The sequence below is a fragment of the Lynx rufus genome, unplaced genomic scaffold (genome assembly GCF_022079265.1).
Source record: "Lynx rufus isolate CCGP_SWC_20201006 ecotype Redwood Valley unplaced genomic scaffold, mLynRuf1.p SCAF_14, whole genome shotgun sequence".
Lineage (NCBI taxonomy): Eukaryota > Metazoa > Chordata > Mammalia > Carnivora > Felidae > Lynx > Lynx rufus.
Genome location: NW_025814828.1, coordinates 65662505 through 65678362, shown reverse-complemented (window position 1 = coordinate 65678362; position 15858 = coordinate 65662505).

Here is a 15858-nt window from a genome sequence, read left to right as displayed (position 1 = left end):
CAACCAAAAGACATAGGGTATCAGAATGGATAAGAAAACAAGATCCATGTATATGCTGTTTACAATAAACCCATTTTAGAACTAAATACACCTGTGGATTAAAAGTAAGGGAATGAAGAAACATCTAACATGCTAATGGTCACCAGGCGAAAGCTGGAGTAGCCATACTTATATCAGACAAAATAGATTTTAAAATAAAGACTGTAAGAAATGGGCCACCTGGGTGGCTCAGTTGGTTAAGCGTTCGACTTCAGCTCAGGTCATGATCTCACAGTCTGTGAGTTCGAGCCCTGCATCAGGCACTGTGCTCAGAGCCTGGACCCTGCTTTGGATTCTGTGCCCCTCTCTCTCTCTGCCCCTCCCCTCCTCATTCTCTGTCTCTGTCTCAAAAATAAATAAAAACATTAAAAAAATTAAAGACTGTAAAAAATGAAGAAGGGCATTAGATAATAATTAAGGAGTCTATCCACCAAGAATATCTAACAATTGTAAACATTTATGCCCCCATAGTGAGATACCCAAATATATACATCAATTAATCACAAACATAAAGAAATTAATTGGTAATAATACCAAAATAGTAGGAGACTTCAACACCCCATTTTCAGCAATGGACAGATCACCTAAACAGAAAATCAACAAGGAAACAATGACTTTGAGTGACACACTGGACTGGATGGACTTAATAGATGTATTCAAAACATTTCATCCTAAAGTAGCAGAATATACACTCTTCTTGAGTGCATATGGAACATTATCCAGAAAAGATGACATACTGAGACACAAAACAGCCCCCAACAAGTAGAAAAAGATTGAGATCATATTGTGCACATTTTCAGGCCACAACACTATGAAACTTGAAACCAACAACCAGAAAAAAAAATTTAAGCCCACAAATACTTGCAGATTAAAGAACATCCTACTAAAGAATAAATGGGGTAACCAAGAAATTAAAGAGGAAATTAAAAAGTACATGGAAGCCAATTAAAGTGATAACACCACAGTCCAAAACCTCAAGGATGCAGCAATGGCAGTGATAATAAGGAAGTATATAGCATTCCAGGCTTTCCTAAAGAAGGAGGAAAGATCTCAGATACATAACCTAACCTTACACCTTAAAGAGCTGGAAAAAGAAAAACAAATAAATCTGAAACCTGCAAAAGACTGGAAATAATAAAGACTAGAGCAGAAATTAATGATTTTGGGAAAAACAAAATAAAACAAAACAAAGCAAAACAGTACAACAGATCAATGAATCCAGGAGCTGGTTCTTTGAAAGAATTTTAAAAAATGATAAAACCCAAGCAATATTGATCAAAAAGAAGAAGGAAAGGACACAAATAAATAAAATCAAGAATGAGAGATCACAACCAACACCGAAGAAATACAAACAATAATAAGAGAATATTATGAGCAATAACATGTCAATAAATTGGACAATGTGGAAGAAATGGACAAATTCCTAGAAATATATAAACTACCAAAACTGAAACAGGAAGAAATAGAAAATTTGACCATACCAAAACAAGTAGAGAAATTGAAGTAGTAACCAAAAATTTCCCAAAAAGCAAGAATCCAGGGCTGGTGGCTTTCCAGGGGAATTCTACCAATCATTTAAAGAGGATTTAACACCTATTCGTTTGAAGATGTTCCAAAACATAGAAAAGTAAGGACAACTTCCAAACTCATTCTATGAGGCCATCATTACCTTGATTCCAAAATCAGACAAAAACTCCACTGTAAAGGAGAACTAGAGGGGTGCCTGGGTGGCTCAGTTGGTTAAACATCTGACTGGCTCAGGTCATGATCTTGCAGTTCATGAGTTCAAGCCCTGTTTCAGGCTCTGTGCTGACAGATCGGAGACTGGAGCCTGCTTCTGATTCTGTGTCTCCCTTTTTCTCTGCGCCTCCCATGCTCATGGTCTGTCTCTCCCTGTCTCTCAATAATAAATAAACATTAAAAAAAATTAAAGAAGAACTACAGAACAATTTCTCTGATGAACATGGATGCAAAAACTCTCAACAAGATACTAGCCAACCAAATCCAACAATACAGTAGAAGAATTATTCACCATGATTACGTGGAATTTATACCTGTGATACAGGACTGCTTCGATATCTGCAAGTCAATTAATGTGATACATCACATCAATAAAAGAAAGAATAAGAACCACATGATCTTCTCAATAGATGCAGATAAAACAGTTGACAAAATACAACATCCTTTCTTGATAAAAACCTTCAAGAAAGTAGGGATAGAAGGATCATATCTCAATACCATAAAAGCCATATATGGAATACCTACCGCTAATATCATCCCCAATGGGGAAAAACTGAGAGTTTCTCCCTAAGGTCAGGAACAAGACAGGGATGTTCACTCTCATTACTGTTATTCAACATAGTGTTGGAAGTCCTAGCCTCAGTAATCAGATAACAAAAAGGAATAAAAGACATCCAAATAAGCAAGGAGAAAGTCAAACTTTCACTCTTTGCAAACGACATGATACTCTATACAGAAAACCCAAAAGATTCCACTAAAAACTGCTACACCAAAAACTGATCTATGAATTCAGCAAAGTCACAGTATATAAAATCAATGCACAGAAATAGGTTACAATTTTATACATCAATAATGAAGCAGCAGAAAGAGAAATCAAGGAGTTGATGCCATTTACAATTGCACCAAAACCCATAAAATACCAAGGAAGAAATCTAACCAAAGAGGTGAAATATCTATACACTGAAAACTATAGAAACCTTATGAAATGAATTGAAGAAGACACACACAAAAAAATGGAAAAAGCATTCTATGTTCATGGATTACAAGAACAAATATTAAAATGTCAATACTACCCGAGGAGCCAAGATGGTCAAACAGCATGGAATTTTTTTGTCTGTCTCGTGTCTGTGACCAACACTAAACCATCCTACACACCTAGAAAACTTACTGGAGGATTAACACAACAATCTGCACAACATGAACCACAGAATTCAGCAGGTACGAGGCGCAGAGAAGTGAATTTGTGGAGCAAAAAGGTGCAGGAAGGGAGGTGCTTTGTGAGTGGAGAGAGGACAGAAACTGGGGGGCGGGGAGAATATGGGAAAAGCACCCCTCCCTAAAAGCAGCTGGAAAGAAAGAGGAAAATTGGAAACAGCTGCAGGGACTAAACTAAAAAGGGAGAAAGGAGAAAGGAGAGGGTTTAAATTCCATTAAGATTGTAAACAAGGGGAGAGCAAAGTCTGCAACTCTGCAGCTCAATACCTGGCGGTTCTCTGGTGGGAAGGGCAAATCCCCAGGAACAGAGTGGGGTCCCGGAGGTTCTTGGGCCACACGGGAAAAAGAGGTTCCACTGCTGGCTGGACATTTGGTAGAAACTGTTGAAGCCACCTGGTCCCAGCAGACCCCAGAAAACGGCCACATTCACTGGTGCTGGAAAAAGGTCGTTAAGGGTGAAGCATGGTGCCAGATATGTGTTGTGATTTTCCATAATCCCTGAAAAGCTGCTGCTACACTATCTAACAAACTTTTTCTGGGGTAGGATGGTACCTGGCTGCAGTCTTGGGGCACTGGCAGCAGCAGGGTCCAGCAAGTGTTCCTGGGTGCAGCTGACATTTGGCCATTGCTTATTCGGCCATTGCTCAGTGAGACCCTCCTGCAGAGGGGCTGAACAGGTCAAAACCACAGTCATTCAGAAGTAAGGGGCTGGGGAAAAGAGCTGTATCTGAGGCAAAACTCAGGAGTGAGGTACTGCCTGTGGCCTGGTCACGGAGAGTGAAAAAGGGGGGAGTGGATGAAAGCTGAAGATAGAAGACAGGTGCTCAATTGCTGATCTGGGAGAACAGACTGGGTAGCTGGGTGGCGCCATTTTCACCGCTCCTGTGCATGTGCATACGCACCTATGAGCACCACAACACTCTACCCCAGTAGGCTAGCAGTGCCATCTAGTGGAGAGCGGAGCTGTTACACTGAACCCTACCCAACTGGGACAACTTTGCTCTTCAAGAACACAAGTCTCACCACTGGCTTAGTTTATGTACTATAAAGTGTTACATATACTGCCTTCTAGGGGAAAACGAAGTAATTTCAGTCCTACTTCAAGGTGTTAACAGGTCCATCTTTTCAATATTCTTTCTTTTTTTTCTCTTTAACTCTTCTTTTTCTTGAATACAGAAAGAGAAAAAAATCATTTTTATTATCAATTTTTATTAAATATATTTGTCATTAATTTTTATTACTATATTTTTAAATTTTGTGTAAATTTTTTCAAATTCTATTTTACTTCCATCATTTTATTTTAGTCTACTTCACTGTGTTCACCTTTTCAAATTTTCAAATGATATCCTTTTTTTTCTTTTTCTTTTTTCTAATTTTCTTTTTTTTTCTTTATCTTGAAGGCAGAAAGAGAAAAACTTCAATTTTACTTTCAATTCCTATTAAAAATATTTTTCTTTAATTTTTTACTATAGTTTTTGCATTTATGTAATTTTTTTCAAATTCTATTTTACTTCCATCATTTTATTTTATTTATTTTTTTATTTTTGTATTATATCAAATTTATTGTCAAATTAGTTTCCATACAACACCCAGTGCTCATCCCAAAAGGTGCCCTCTTCAATGCCTATCACCTACCCTCCTCTACCTCCCACCCCCATCAACCCTCAGTTTGTTCTGTTTTCAAGAGTCTCTTATGCTTTGGCTCTCTCCCACTCTAATATCTTTTTTTCTTTTTACTCCTTCCCCTCCCCCATGGGTTTCTCTTAAGTTTCTCAGGATCCATATAAGAGTGAAAACATACGGTATCTGTCTTTCTCTGTATGGCTTATTTCACTTAGCATCACATTCTCCAGTTCCATCCACGTTGCTACAAAGGGCCATATTTCATTCTTTCTCATTGCCACGTAGTACTCAATTGTGTATATAAACCACAGTATCTTTATCCATTCATCACTTGATGGACATTTAGGCTTTTTCCACAATTTGGCTATTGTTGAGAGTGCTGCTATAAACATTGGGGTACAAGTGCCCCTATGTATCAGTACTCCTGTATCCCTTGGGTAAATTCGCACCAGAGCTACTGCTGGGTCATAGGTTAGGTCTATTTTTAATTTTAATTTAACCACCACACTGTTTTCCAGAGTGGCTGCACCAGTTTGCATTCCCACCAACAGTGCAAGAGGGTGCCTGTTTCAACACATCCTCTCCAGCATCTATAGTCTCCTGGTTTGTTCATTTTGGCCACTCTGACTGGTGTGAGGTGATATCTGAGTGTGGTTTTAATTTGTATTTCCCTGATGAGTAGCGATGTTGAACATCTTTTCATGTTCCTGTTGGCCATCTGGATGTCTTCTTTAGAGAAGTGTCTGTTCATGTTTTCTGCCCATTTCTTCACTGGATTATTTGTTTTTTGGGTGTGGAGTTTGGTGAGCTCTTTATAGATTTTGGATACTAGCCCTTTGTCCGATATGTCATTTGCAAATATCTTTTCCCATTCCGTTGGTTGCCTTTTAGTTTTGTTGATTGTTTCCTTTGCTGTGCAGAAGCTTTTTATCTTCATGAGATCCCAATAGTTCATTTTTGCTTTTAATTCCCTTGCTTTTGGAGATGTGTCAAGTAAGAAATTGCTGCGGCTGAGGTCAGAGAAGTCTTTTCCTGTTTTCTCCTCTAGGGTTTTGATGGTTTCCTGTCTCACATTCAGGTCCTTCATCCATTTTGAGTTAATTTTTGGAATGGTGTAAGAAAGTGGTATAGTTTCATCCTTCTGCATGTTGCTGTCCAGTTCTCCCAGCACGATTTGTTAAAGAGGCTGTCTTTTTTCCATTGGATATTCTTTCCTGCTTTGTCCAAGATTAGTTGGCCATACTTTTGTGGGTCTAGTTCTGGGATTTCTATTCTATTCCATTTGTCTATGTGTCTGTTTTTGTGCCAAAACCATACTGTCTTGATGATTACAGCTTTGTAGTAGATGCTAAAGTCTGGGATTCTGATGCCTCCTGCTTTGGTCTTCTTCTTAAAAATTACTTTGGGTATTCAGGGCCTTTTGAGGTTCCATATGAATTTTAGGATTACTTGTTCTAGTTTCGAGAAGAATGCTGGTGCAATTTTGATTGGAATTGCATTGAATGTGTAGATAGCTTTGGGTAGTATTGACATTTTAACAATATTTATTCTTCCAACCCATGAGCACGGAATGTTTTTCCATTTCTTTATATGTTCTTCAATTACCTTCATAAGCTTTCTATAGTTTTCAGCATACAGATCTTTTACATCTTTGGTTAGATTTATCCCTAGGTATTTTATGCTTCTTGGTGCAATTGCGAATGGGATCAGTTTCTTTATTTGTATTTCTGTTGCTTCATTGTTAGTGTATAAGAATGCAACTGATTTCTGTACATTGATTTTGTATCCTGCAACTTTGCTGAATTCATGTATCAGTTCTAGCAGACTTTTGGTGGAGTCTATCAGATTTTCCATGTATAATATCATGTCATCTGCAAAGAGTGAAGGCTTCACTTCATCTTTGCCAATTTTGATGCCTTTGATTTCCTTTTGTTGTCTGATTGCTGATGCTAGCACATCCAACATTATGTTAAACAACAGCGTTGACAGTGGGCATCCCTGACGTGTTCCTGATCTCAGGGGGAAAGATCTCAGTTTTTCCCCATTGAGGATGATATTAGCTGTGGGCTTTTCACAAATGGCTTTTATGATGTTTAAGTATCTTCCTTCTACCCCGACTTTCTCAAGGATTTTTATTAAGAAAGGATGCTAAATTTTGTCAAATGCTTTTTCTGCATCGACTGACAGGATCATATGGTTCTTATCTTTTCTTTTACTACTGTGATGTATCACATTGATTGATTTGTGAATGTTGAACCAGGCTTGCATCCCAGGAATTAATCCCACTTGATCATGGTGAATAATTCTTTTTATAAGCTGTTGAATTCGGTTTGCTAGTAGCTTATTGAGAGTTTTTCCATCCATATTCATCAGGGATATTGACCTGTAGTACTCTTTTTTTGTGGGGTCTCTGTGGTTTAGGAATCAAAGGAATGCTGGCTTCATAGAATGAGTCTGGAAGTTTTCCTTCCCTTTCTATTTTTTGGAACAGCTTGAGAAGGATAGGTATTATCTCTGCTTTAAATGTATGATACAATTCCCCAGGGAAGCCATCTGGTCCTGGACTCTTATGTGTTGGGAGATTTTTGATAACTGATTCAATTTCTTCTCTGGTTACGGGTCTGTTCAAGCTTTCGATTTCCTCCTGTTTGAGTTTTGGAAGTGTGTGGATGTTTAGCAATTTTTCCATTTCTTCCAGATTGTCCAGTTTGTTGGGATATAATTTTTCATAGTATTCCCTGATAATTTCTTGTCTTTCTGAGGGATTGGTTGTAATAATTCCATTTTCATTCATGATTTTGTCTATGTCAGTCATCTCCCTTTTCTTTTTGAGAAGCCTGGCTAGAAGTTTGTCAAGTTTGTTTATTTTTTCAAAAAACCAACTCTTGGTTTAATTGATTTGCTCTACAGTTTTTTTTAGATTCCCTATTGTTTATTTCTGCTCTGATCTTTATTATTTCTCTTCTTCTGCTGGGTTTGGGGTGTCTTTGCTGCTCTGCTTCTATTTCCTTTAGGTTTGCTGTTAGAGTTTTTTATTTGGGATTTTTGTTGTTTCTTGAGATAGGCCTGGATTGCAGTGTATTTTCCTCTCAGGACTGCCTTTGCTGCATCCCAAAGCATTTGGATTGTTTTGTTTTCATTTTCTTTTGTTTCCATATATTTTTTAATTTCTTCTCTAATTGCCTGGTTGACCCACTCATTCTTTAGTAAAGTGTTCTTTAACCTCCATGCTTTTGGAGGTTTTCCAGACTTTTTCTTGTGGTTGATTTCAAGCTTCATAGCATTGTGGTCTGAAAGTATGCATGGTATGATCTCAATTCTTGTATATTTATGAAGGGCTGTTTTGTGACCCAGTAGGTGATCTATCTAGAAGAATGTTCCACGTGCACTTGAGGAGAAAGTATATTCTGTTGCTTTGGGATGCAGAGTTCTAAATATATCTGTCAAGTCCTTCTGATCCCATGTATCATTCAGGTCCCTTGTTTCTTTATTGACCGTGTGTGTAGATGCTCTATCCATTGCTATGAGTGGGGTGTTAAAGTCCCCTGCAATTACCACATTCTTATCAGTAAGGTTGCTTATGTTTGTGAGTAATTGTTTTATATATTTGGGGGCTCCCGTATTTGGCACATAGACATTTATAATTGTTAGTTCTTCTTGATGGAGAGACCCTGCAATTATTATATAATGCCCTTCTTTATCTCTTATTACAGCCTTTAATTTAAAGTCTAGTTTGTCTGCTATAATTATGGCTACTCCAGCTTTCTTTTGATTTCCAGTGGCATGATAAATCGTTCTCCATCCCTTCACCTTCAATCTGAAGGTGTCCACAGGTCTAAAATGAGTCTCTTGTAGACAGAAAATAGATGGGTCTTGTTGTTTTATCCATTCTGATACCCTGTGTCTTTTGGTTGGTGCATTTAGTCTATTTACGTTCAGTGTTATTATAGAAAGATATGGGTTTAGAATCATTGTGATGTCTGTAGGTTTCATGTTTGTAGCGATGTCTCTGGTACTTTGTTTCACAGGACCCCCCCTTAGGATCTCTTGTAGGGCTGGTTTAGTGGTGACGAATTCCTTCAGTTTTTTTTTTTTTTTTTTTGTGAAGACCTTTATCTCTCCTTCTATTCTAAATGACAGATATACTGGATAAAGGATTCTCGGCTGCATGTTTTTCCTGTTTATCACATTGAAGATCTGCCATGCCTTTCTGGCCTGCCAAGTTTCAGTAGAGAGATTGGTCACGAGTCTTATAGGTCTCCCTTTATATGTTGGAGCATGTTTCTCCCTAGCTGCTTTCAGAATTTTCTCTTTATCCTTGTATTTTGCCAGTTTCACTATGATATGTCGTGCATAAGATCAATTCAAGTTACGTCTGAGGGGAGTTCTCTGTGCCTCTTGGAGTTCAATGCCTTTTTCCTTCCCCAGATCTGGGAAGTTCTCATCTATTATTTCTTCAAGTACACCTTCAGCACCTTTCCCTCTCTCTTTCTCCTCTGGAATACCAATTATGCATAGATTATTTCTCTTTAGTGCATCACTTTGTTCTCTCATTTTCCCCTTATACTCCTGGACTTTTTTTTATCTCTCTTTTTCTCAGCTTCTTCTTTTTCCATAATTTTATCTTCTAGTTGACCTATTCTCTCCTCTGCCTCTTCAATTCAAGCTGCGGTTGTCTCCATTTTATTTTGCAGCTCGCTTATAGCCTTTTTTAGCTCCTCCTGACTGTTCCTTAGTCCCATGATCTCTATAGCAATAGATTCTCTGCTGCCCTTTATACTGTTTTCAAGCCCAGTGATTAATTTTATGACTATTATTCTAAATTCACTTTCTGTTACATTGTTTCAATCGTTTTGGATCAGTTCATTAGCTGTCGTTATTTTCTCGCGGTTTTTTTTAGGGGAATTCTTCCATTTCGCCATTTTGGATAATCCCTGGCATGGTGCGGAACTGCTGGGCACTTCCCCTGTGCTGTCTTGAATAACTTGCGTTGGTGGGCGTGGCCGCAGTCAGACCTGATGTCTTCCCCCAGCCCACCGCTGGGGCCACAGTCAGACTGGTGTGTGCCTTCTCTTCCCTTCTCCTAGGGGCAGGATTCACTGTGGGGTGGCGTGGTCTGTCTGGGCTACTTGCACACTGCCAGGCTTGTCGTGCTGGGGATCTGGTGTATTAGCAGGGGTGGACTGGCAAATTTCACAGGGGTGGGAGGGGCAGGCTCAGCTCACTTTTCCTTCGGAGGTCTGTTTCAGGAGGCGCCCTGCAGCACCAGGAGTGAGTCAGACCCACCGGAGGGATGGATCCACAGAAGCACAGCGTTCAGTGTTTGCGCGGTGCAAGCAAGTTCCCTGGCAGGAACTGGTTCCCTTTGAGATTTTGGCTTGGGGATAGGCGAGGGAGATGGCGCTGGTGAGTGCCTTAGTTGCCCACCAAGCTGTGCTGTATAGTCCAGGGCTCAACAACTCTCCCTCACGTTGTCCTCCAGCCCTCCCACTCTCCATACAGAGCTGTTAACTTATAACCTTCCAGATGTTAAGTCCTGCTTGCTGTCAGAACACACTCCATCCAGCCCCTCCACCTTTGCAAGCCAGACTTGGGGTCTCTGTTTTGCCGGCAGGCTGCCCCTCAGCCCTGGCTCCCTCCCATCAGTCCGTGTAGTGTGCACTGCCTCTCTGCCCTTCCTACCCTCTTCAATGGACCTCTTGCTTACACTTGGCTCTGGAGAATCCATTCTGCTAGTCTTCTGGCTATTTTCTGGGTTATTTAGGCAGGTGTGAGTGGAATGTAAGTAATCAGCAGGACGCGGTGAGCCCAGCGTCCTCCTATGCCGACTTCTTCCCAGTCAAGGTCTCTATCATTTTATTTTAGTCTACTACAGTGTATTCACTTTTTCAAATTTTCAAACATTTTTTCTATTTTCTTTTTTATCTTTGTTCTCTTTTTCATTACTTTTCTTTTTCTTGAATATAGAAAAATAAAAAAATATATTTTTAATTTTTATTAAAAATATTTTTCTTTAATTTTTTTACTACTATATTTTTTACTTTTGTGTATTTATTTTAAATTATATTTTACTTCTATCATCTCATTTTGGTCCACTCAGTGTATTCACTTTTTCAAATTCTCAAACAATTTTCTTTTTTTTCCTTCCCCCCTTTTTTTTCCTGATAATCTGTCAAACCACTTTCAACACTCATACCAAAACACACCTAGGATATAGCATCATTTATTCGATTGGTGTGTGTGTGTGTGTGTGTTTAATGTTTTAATTTTAATTTTTTTAACTTTAATTTTTTTACTTTCAATATTTCTCCCTCATTAATTCCTTTTTCCCCTTCAAAATGACAAAACAAAGGAATTCACCCCAAAAGAAAGAGCATGAGGAAACAACTTCCAGGGCTTTTGCCAACAAAGATACACGGAAGATGTCTGAACCAGAATTTAGAATCATGATAATAAGAATACTAGCTGGAATCGAAAATAGATTAGAATCCCTTTCGGCAGAGATAAAAGAAGTAAAAAATAGCCAGAATGAATTTAAAAATTCTATAACTGAGCTGTAATCACTGATGGATGCAGCAGCGGCAAGGATGGACGTGGCAGGACAGAGAATCAGCGATATAGATAACAAAGTTATAGAGAATAACGAAGCAGAAAAAAAGAGGGAGATTAAGGCAAAAGAGCACAATTAAAGAATTAGAGAAATCAGTGACTCATTCAAAAGGAACATCATAATGATAGGCATCCCAGAAGAGGAAGAGAGAGAAATAGGGGTAGAAGGGTTATGTGAAAAAATCATAGTGGAAAACTCTCCTAACCTGGGGAAAGACACAGACATCAAAATCCAGAAAGCACAGAGGACCCCCATTATATTCAACAAAAACCGACCATCAACAAGGCATATCATAGTCAAATTCACAAAATACTCAGGCAAGAAGAATATTATGAAAGCAAGGGGAAAAAAAGTCCCTAACCTACAAGGGAAGACATATCAGGTTTGCAGCAGATTTATTCACAGAAATTTGGCAGGCCAGAATGGAGTGGCATGATATATTCAGTGTGCTGACTCAGAAAGATATGCAGCCAAGAATTCTTTAACCAGCAAGGCTGTCATTCAAAATATAAGGAGAGATAAAAAGTTCCCCAGACAAACAAAACTTAAAGGAGTTTGTGACCACTAAAACAGCCATGCAAGAAATTTTAAGGGGGACTTTCTGAGGGGAGAAAAGATGGAAATATGTATATATATATACCAAAAACAACTAAAGATTAGAAAGGACCAGAGAACATCACCAGAAACTCCAACTCTACAAGCATCATAATGGCAATAAATTCATATCTTTCAGTACTCACTCTAAATGTCAATGGACTCAATGATCCAATCAAAAGACATAGGGTAACAGAATGGATAAGAAAGCAAGGTCCATGTGTATGCTGTTTACAGGAGACCCACTTTAGACCTAAAGACTCCTTCAGATTGAAAATAAGGGGATGGAGAACCATCTATCATGCTAATGGCCAACAGAAGAAAGCTGGAGTAGCCATACTTATATCAGACAATCTGGACTTTAAAATAAAGATGCTAACAAGGATACAGAAGGGAAGTATATCATAATCAAGGGGTCCATAGGCCAAGAAGGCCTAACAGTTATAAACATGTATGTGCCAAATGTGGAAGCACCCAAATATATAAATCAATTAATCACAAACATCAAGAAACTCATCGCTAGTAATATCATAATAGTAGGAGACATCAACACCCCACTCACAGCAATGGAAAGATCACCTAATAGAAAAATCAACAAGGTGGGGTGCCTGGGTGGCGCAGTCGGTTAAGCGTACGACTTCAGCCAGGTCACGATCTCGCGGTCCGTGAGTTCGAGCCCCGCGTCAGGCTCTGGGCTGATGGCTCAGAGCCTGGAGCCTGTTTCCGATTCTGTGTCTCCCTCTCTCTCTCTGCCCCTCCCCCGTTCATGCTCTGTCTCTCTCTGTTCCAAAAAAAATAAATAAACGTTGAAAAAAAAAAAAAAGAAAAATCAACAAGGAAACAATGGCTTTGAATGACACACTGGACCAGATGGATTTAACAGGCATATTCAACATTTCATCCTAAAGCAGAATATACATTCTTCCCAAGTTCACATGGAACATTCTCCAGAATAGATCATATACTGGGACGCAAATCAGCCGTAAGTAACTACAAAAAGATCGAGATCATACCATGCATATTTTCAGACCACAATGCTATGAAACTCGAAATCGACCACAATAAAAAATTTGGAAAGGTAACAATTGCTTGGAGACTGAAGAACATCCTACTAAAGAATGAATGGGCTAATGAAGCAGTTAAGGAGGAAATTAAAAAGTATATGGAAGTCAATAAAAATGATAACACCACAACCCCAAACCTCTGGGATGCAGCAAAGGTGGTCATAAGAGGAAAGTATATAGCAATCCAGCCTTTCCTAAAGAAGGAAGAAAGATCTCAGATAGACAACCTAACCTTGTGCCTTAAGGAGCTGGAAAAAGAAAAGCAAATAAAACCCCAAACCAGCAGAAGACAGGAAATAATAAAGATTAGAGCAGAAATTAATGCTATCGAAACCAAAAAACAAACAAACAAACAAACAAACACAAAAACACAGTAGAACAGATCAATGAAACCAGAAGCTGGTTCTTTGAAAGAATTAACAAAATTGATAAACCACTAGCCAGTTTGATCAAAAATAAAAAGGAAAGGGCCCAAATAAATAAAATCAAGAATGAAAGATGAGAGATCACAACCAACACAGCAGAAAGAAAAACAATAATAAGAGAATATTATGAGCAATTATATGGCAATAAAATGGGCAACCTGGAAGAAAGAGACAAATTCCTAGAAACATATACACTGCCAAAACTGAAACAGGAAGAAATAGAAAATTTGAACAGACTCATAACCAGTAAAGAAATCAAATTAGTAATCAAAAATCTCCCAAAACACAAGATTCCAGGGCCAGATGGCTTTCCAGGGGAATTCCACCAAACATTTAAGGAAGAGTTAACACCTATTCTCTTGAAGCTGTTCCAAAAAAAAAAAAAAATAGAAATGGAAGGAAAATTCCAAACTCTTTCTATGAAGCCAGCAGTACCTTGATTCCAAAACCAGACAGAGACCACACTAAAAAAGAGAACTATAGATCAATTTCCCTGATGAATATGGATGCAAAAATCCTCAACAAGGTATTAGCCAACTGGATCCAACAATACATTAAAAACATTATTCACCACGACCAAGTGGGATTTATACCTGGGATGCAGGGCTGGTACAACATCTGCAAAACAACTAACGTGATTCATCACATCAATAAAATAAAGGACAAGAACCATATGATCCTCTCAATAGATGCAGAGAAAGCATTTGACAAAATACAGCATTCTTTCTTGATAAAAAAGAAAAACCCTCAAGAAAGTAGGGATATAAAGGGCATACCTCGAGATCAAAAAAGTTATATATGAATGACACAACGCTAATATCATCCTCAATGGGGAAAAACTGAGTGCTTTCCCCCTAAGGTCAGGAACAAGACAGGGATGTCCACTCTCACCACTGTTATTCAACATAGTATTGGAAGTCTTAGCCTCTGCAATCAGACAACACAAAGAAATAAAAGGCATCCAAATCGACCAGGAGGTGGACAAACTTTCACTCTTTGCAGATGACATGGTACTTTATATGGAAAACCCTAAAGATTCCACCAAAAACTTCTAGAATTGATTCATGAATTCAGCAAAGTTGTAGGATATAAAATCAATGCACAGAAATCGGTTGCATTCCTGTACACCAACAATGAAGTGACAAAAACAGAAATCAAGGAATCGATCCCATTTACAGTTGCACTGAAAACCATAGGATACCTAGGAATAAGTCTAGCCAACGAGGTGAAAAATCTATATACTGAAACGTATAGAAAGCTTATGAAAGAAATTGAAAAAAGACACAAAAAATGGAGAAAGATTCCATGCTCCTGGATAGAAAGAACAATATTGTTAAAATGTAAATACTACCCAAAGCAATCTACATATTCAATGCAATCCCTATTAATGTAACACCAGCATTCTTCACAGAGCTAGAACAAATAATCCTAAAATTTGTATGGAACAAGAAAAGACCCCGAATAGCCAAAGCAATCTTGAAAAAGAAAACCAAAGTAGTAGGCATCACAATCCCAGACTTCAAGTTATACTACAAAGCTGTAATCATGAAGACAGTATGGTACTGACACAAGAACAGACACTCAGATCAGTGGAACAGAATAGAGAACCCAGAAATTGACCCACAAATGTATGGCCAACTAATCTTTGACAAAGCAGGAAAGAATATCCAGTGGAATAAAGACAGGCTTTTCAGCAAGTGGTGCTGGGAAAACTGGACAGCGAAATGCAGAAGAATGAACCTGGACTACTTTCTTGTACCATACACAAAAATAAAATCAAAATGGATGAAAGACCTCAATGTAAGACAGGAAGCCATCAAAATTCTTGAGGAGAAAGCAGGCAAAAACCTCTTTAATCTTGTCCACAGCAACTTCTTACTCAACACGTCTCTGGAGGCAAGAAAAACAAAAGCAAAAATGAACTACTGGGACCTCATCAAATAAAAAGCTTCTGCACAGTGAAGGACACACTCAGCAAAACTAAAAGGCAACCGACAGAATGGGAGAAGATATTTGCAAATGGCATATCAGATAAAGGGTTAGTATCCAAAATCTATAAAGAACTTATCTAACTCAACACCCAAAAACAAATAATCCGAGGAAGAAATGGGTAAAAGACATGAAGAGACACTTCTCCAAGGAAGACATCCAGATGGCCAACCAACACATGAAAAAATGCTTAACATCACTCATCATCAGGGAAATACAAATGAAAACCACAATGAGATACCTCCTCACAATTGTCAGAATGGCTAACATTTAACAACTCAGGCAACAACAGATGTTGGCGAGGATGCAGAGAATAAGGGGATCTGTTTTGTATTTTTGGTGGCAGTGCAAGCTGGTGCAGCCACTCTGGAAAACAGTATGGAGGTTCCTCAAAAAAGTAAAAATAGAACTACCTTATGACCCAGCAATTGCACTACCAGGCATTTATCCAAGGGTTACAGGTGCTGTTTCAAAGGCACACATGCACCCCAATATTTATAGCAGCGCTGTCAACAATAGCCAATGTATGGAAAGAGCCCAAATATCCCTCGATGGATGA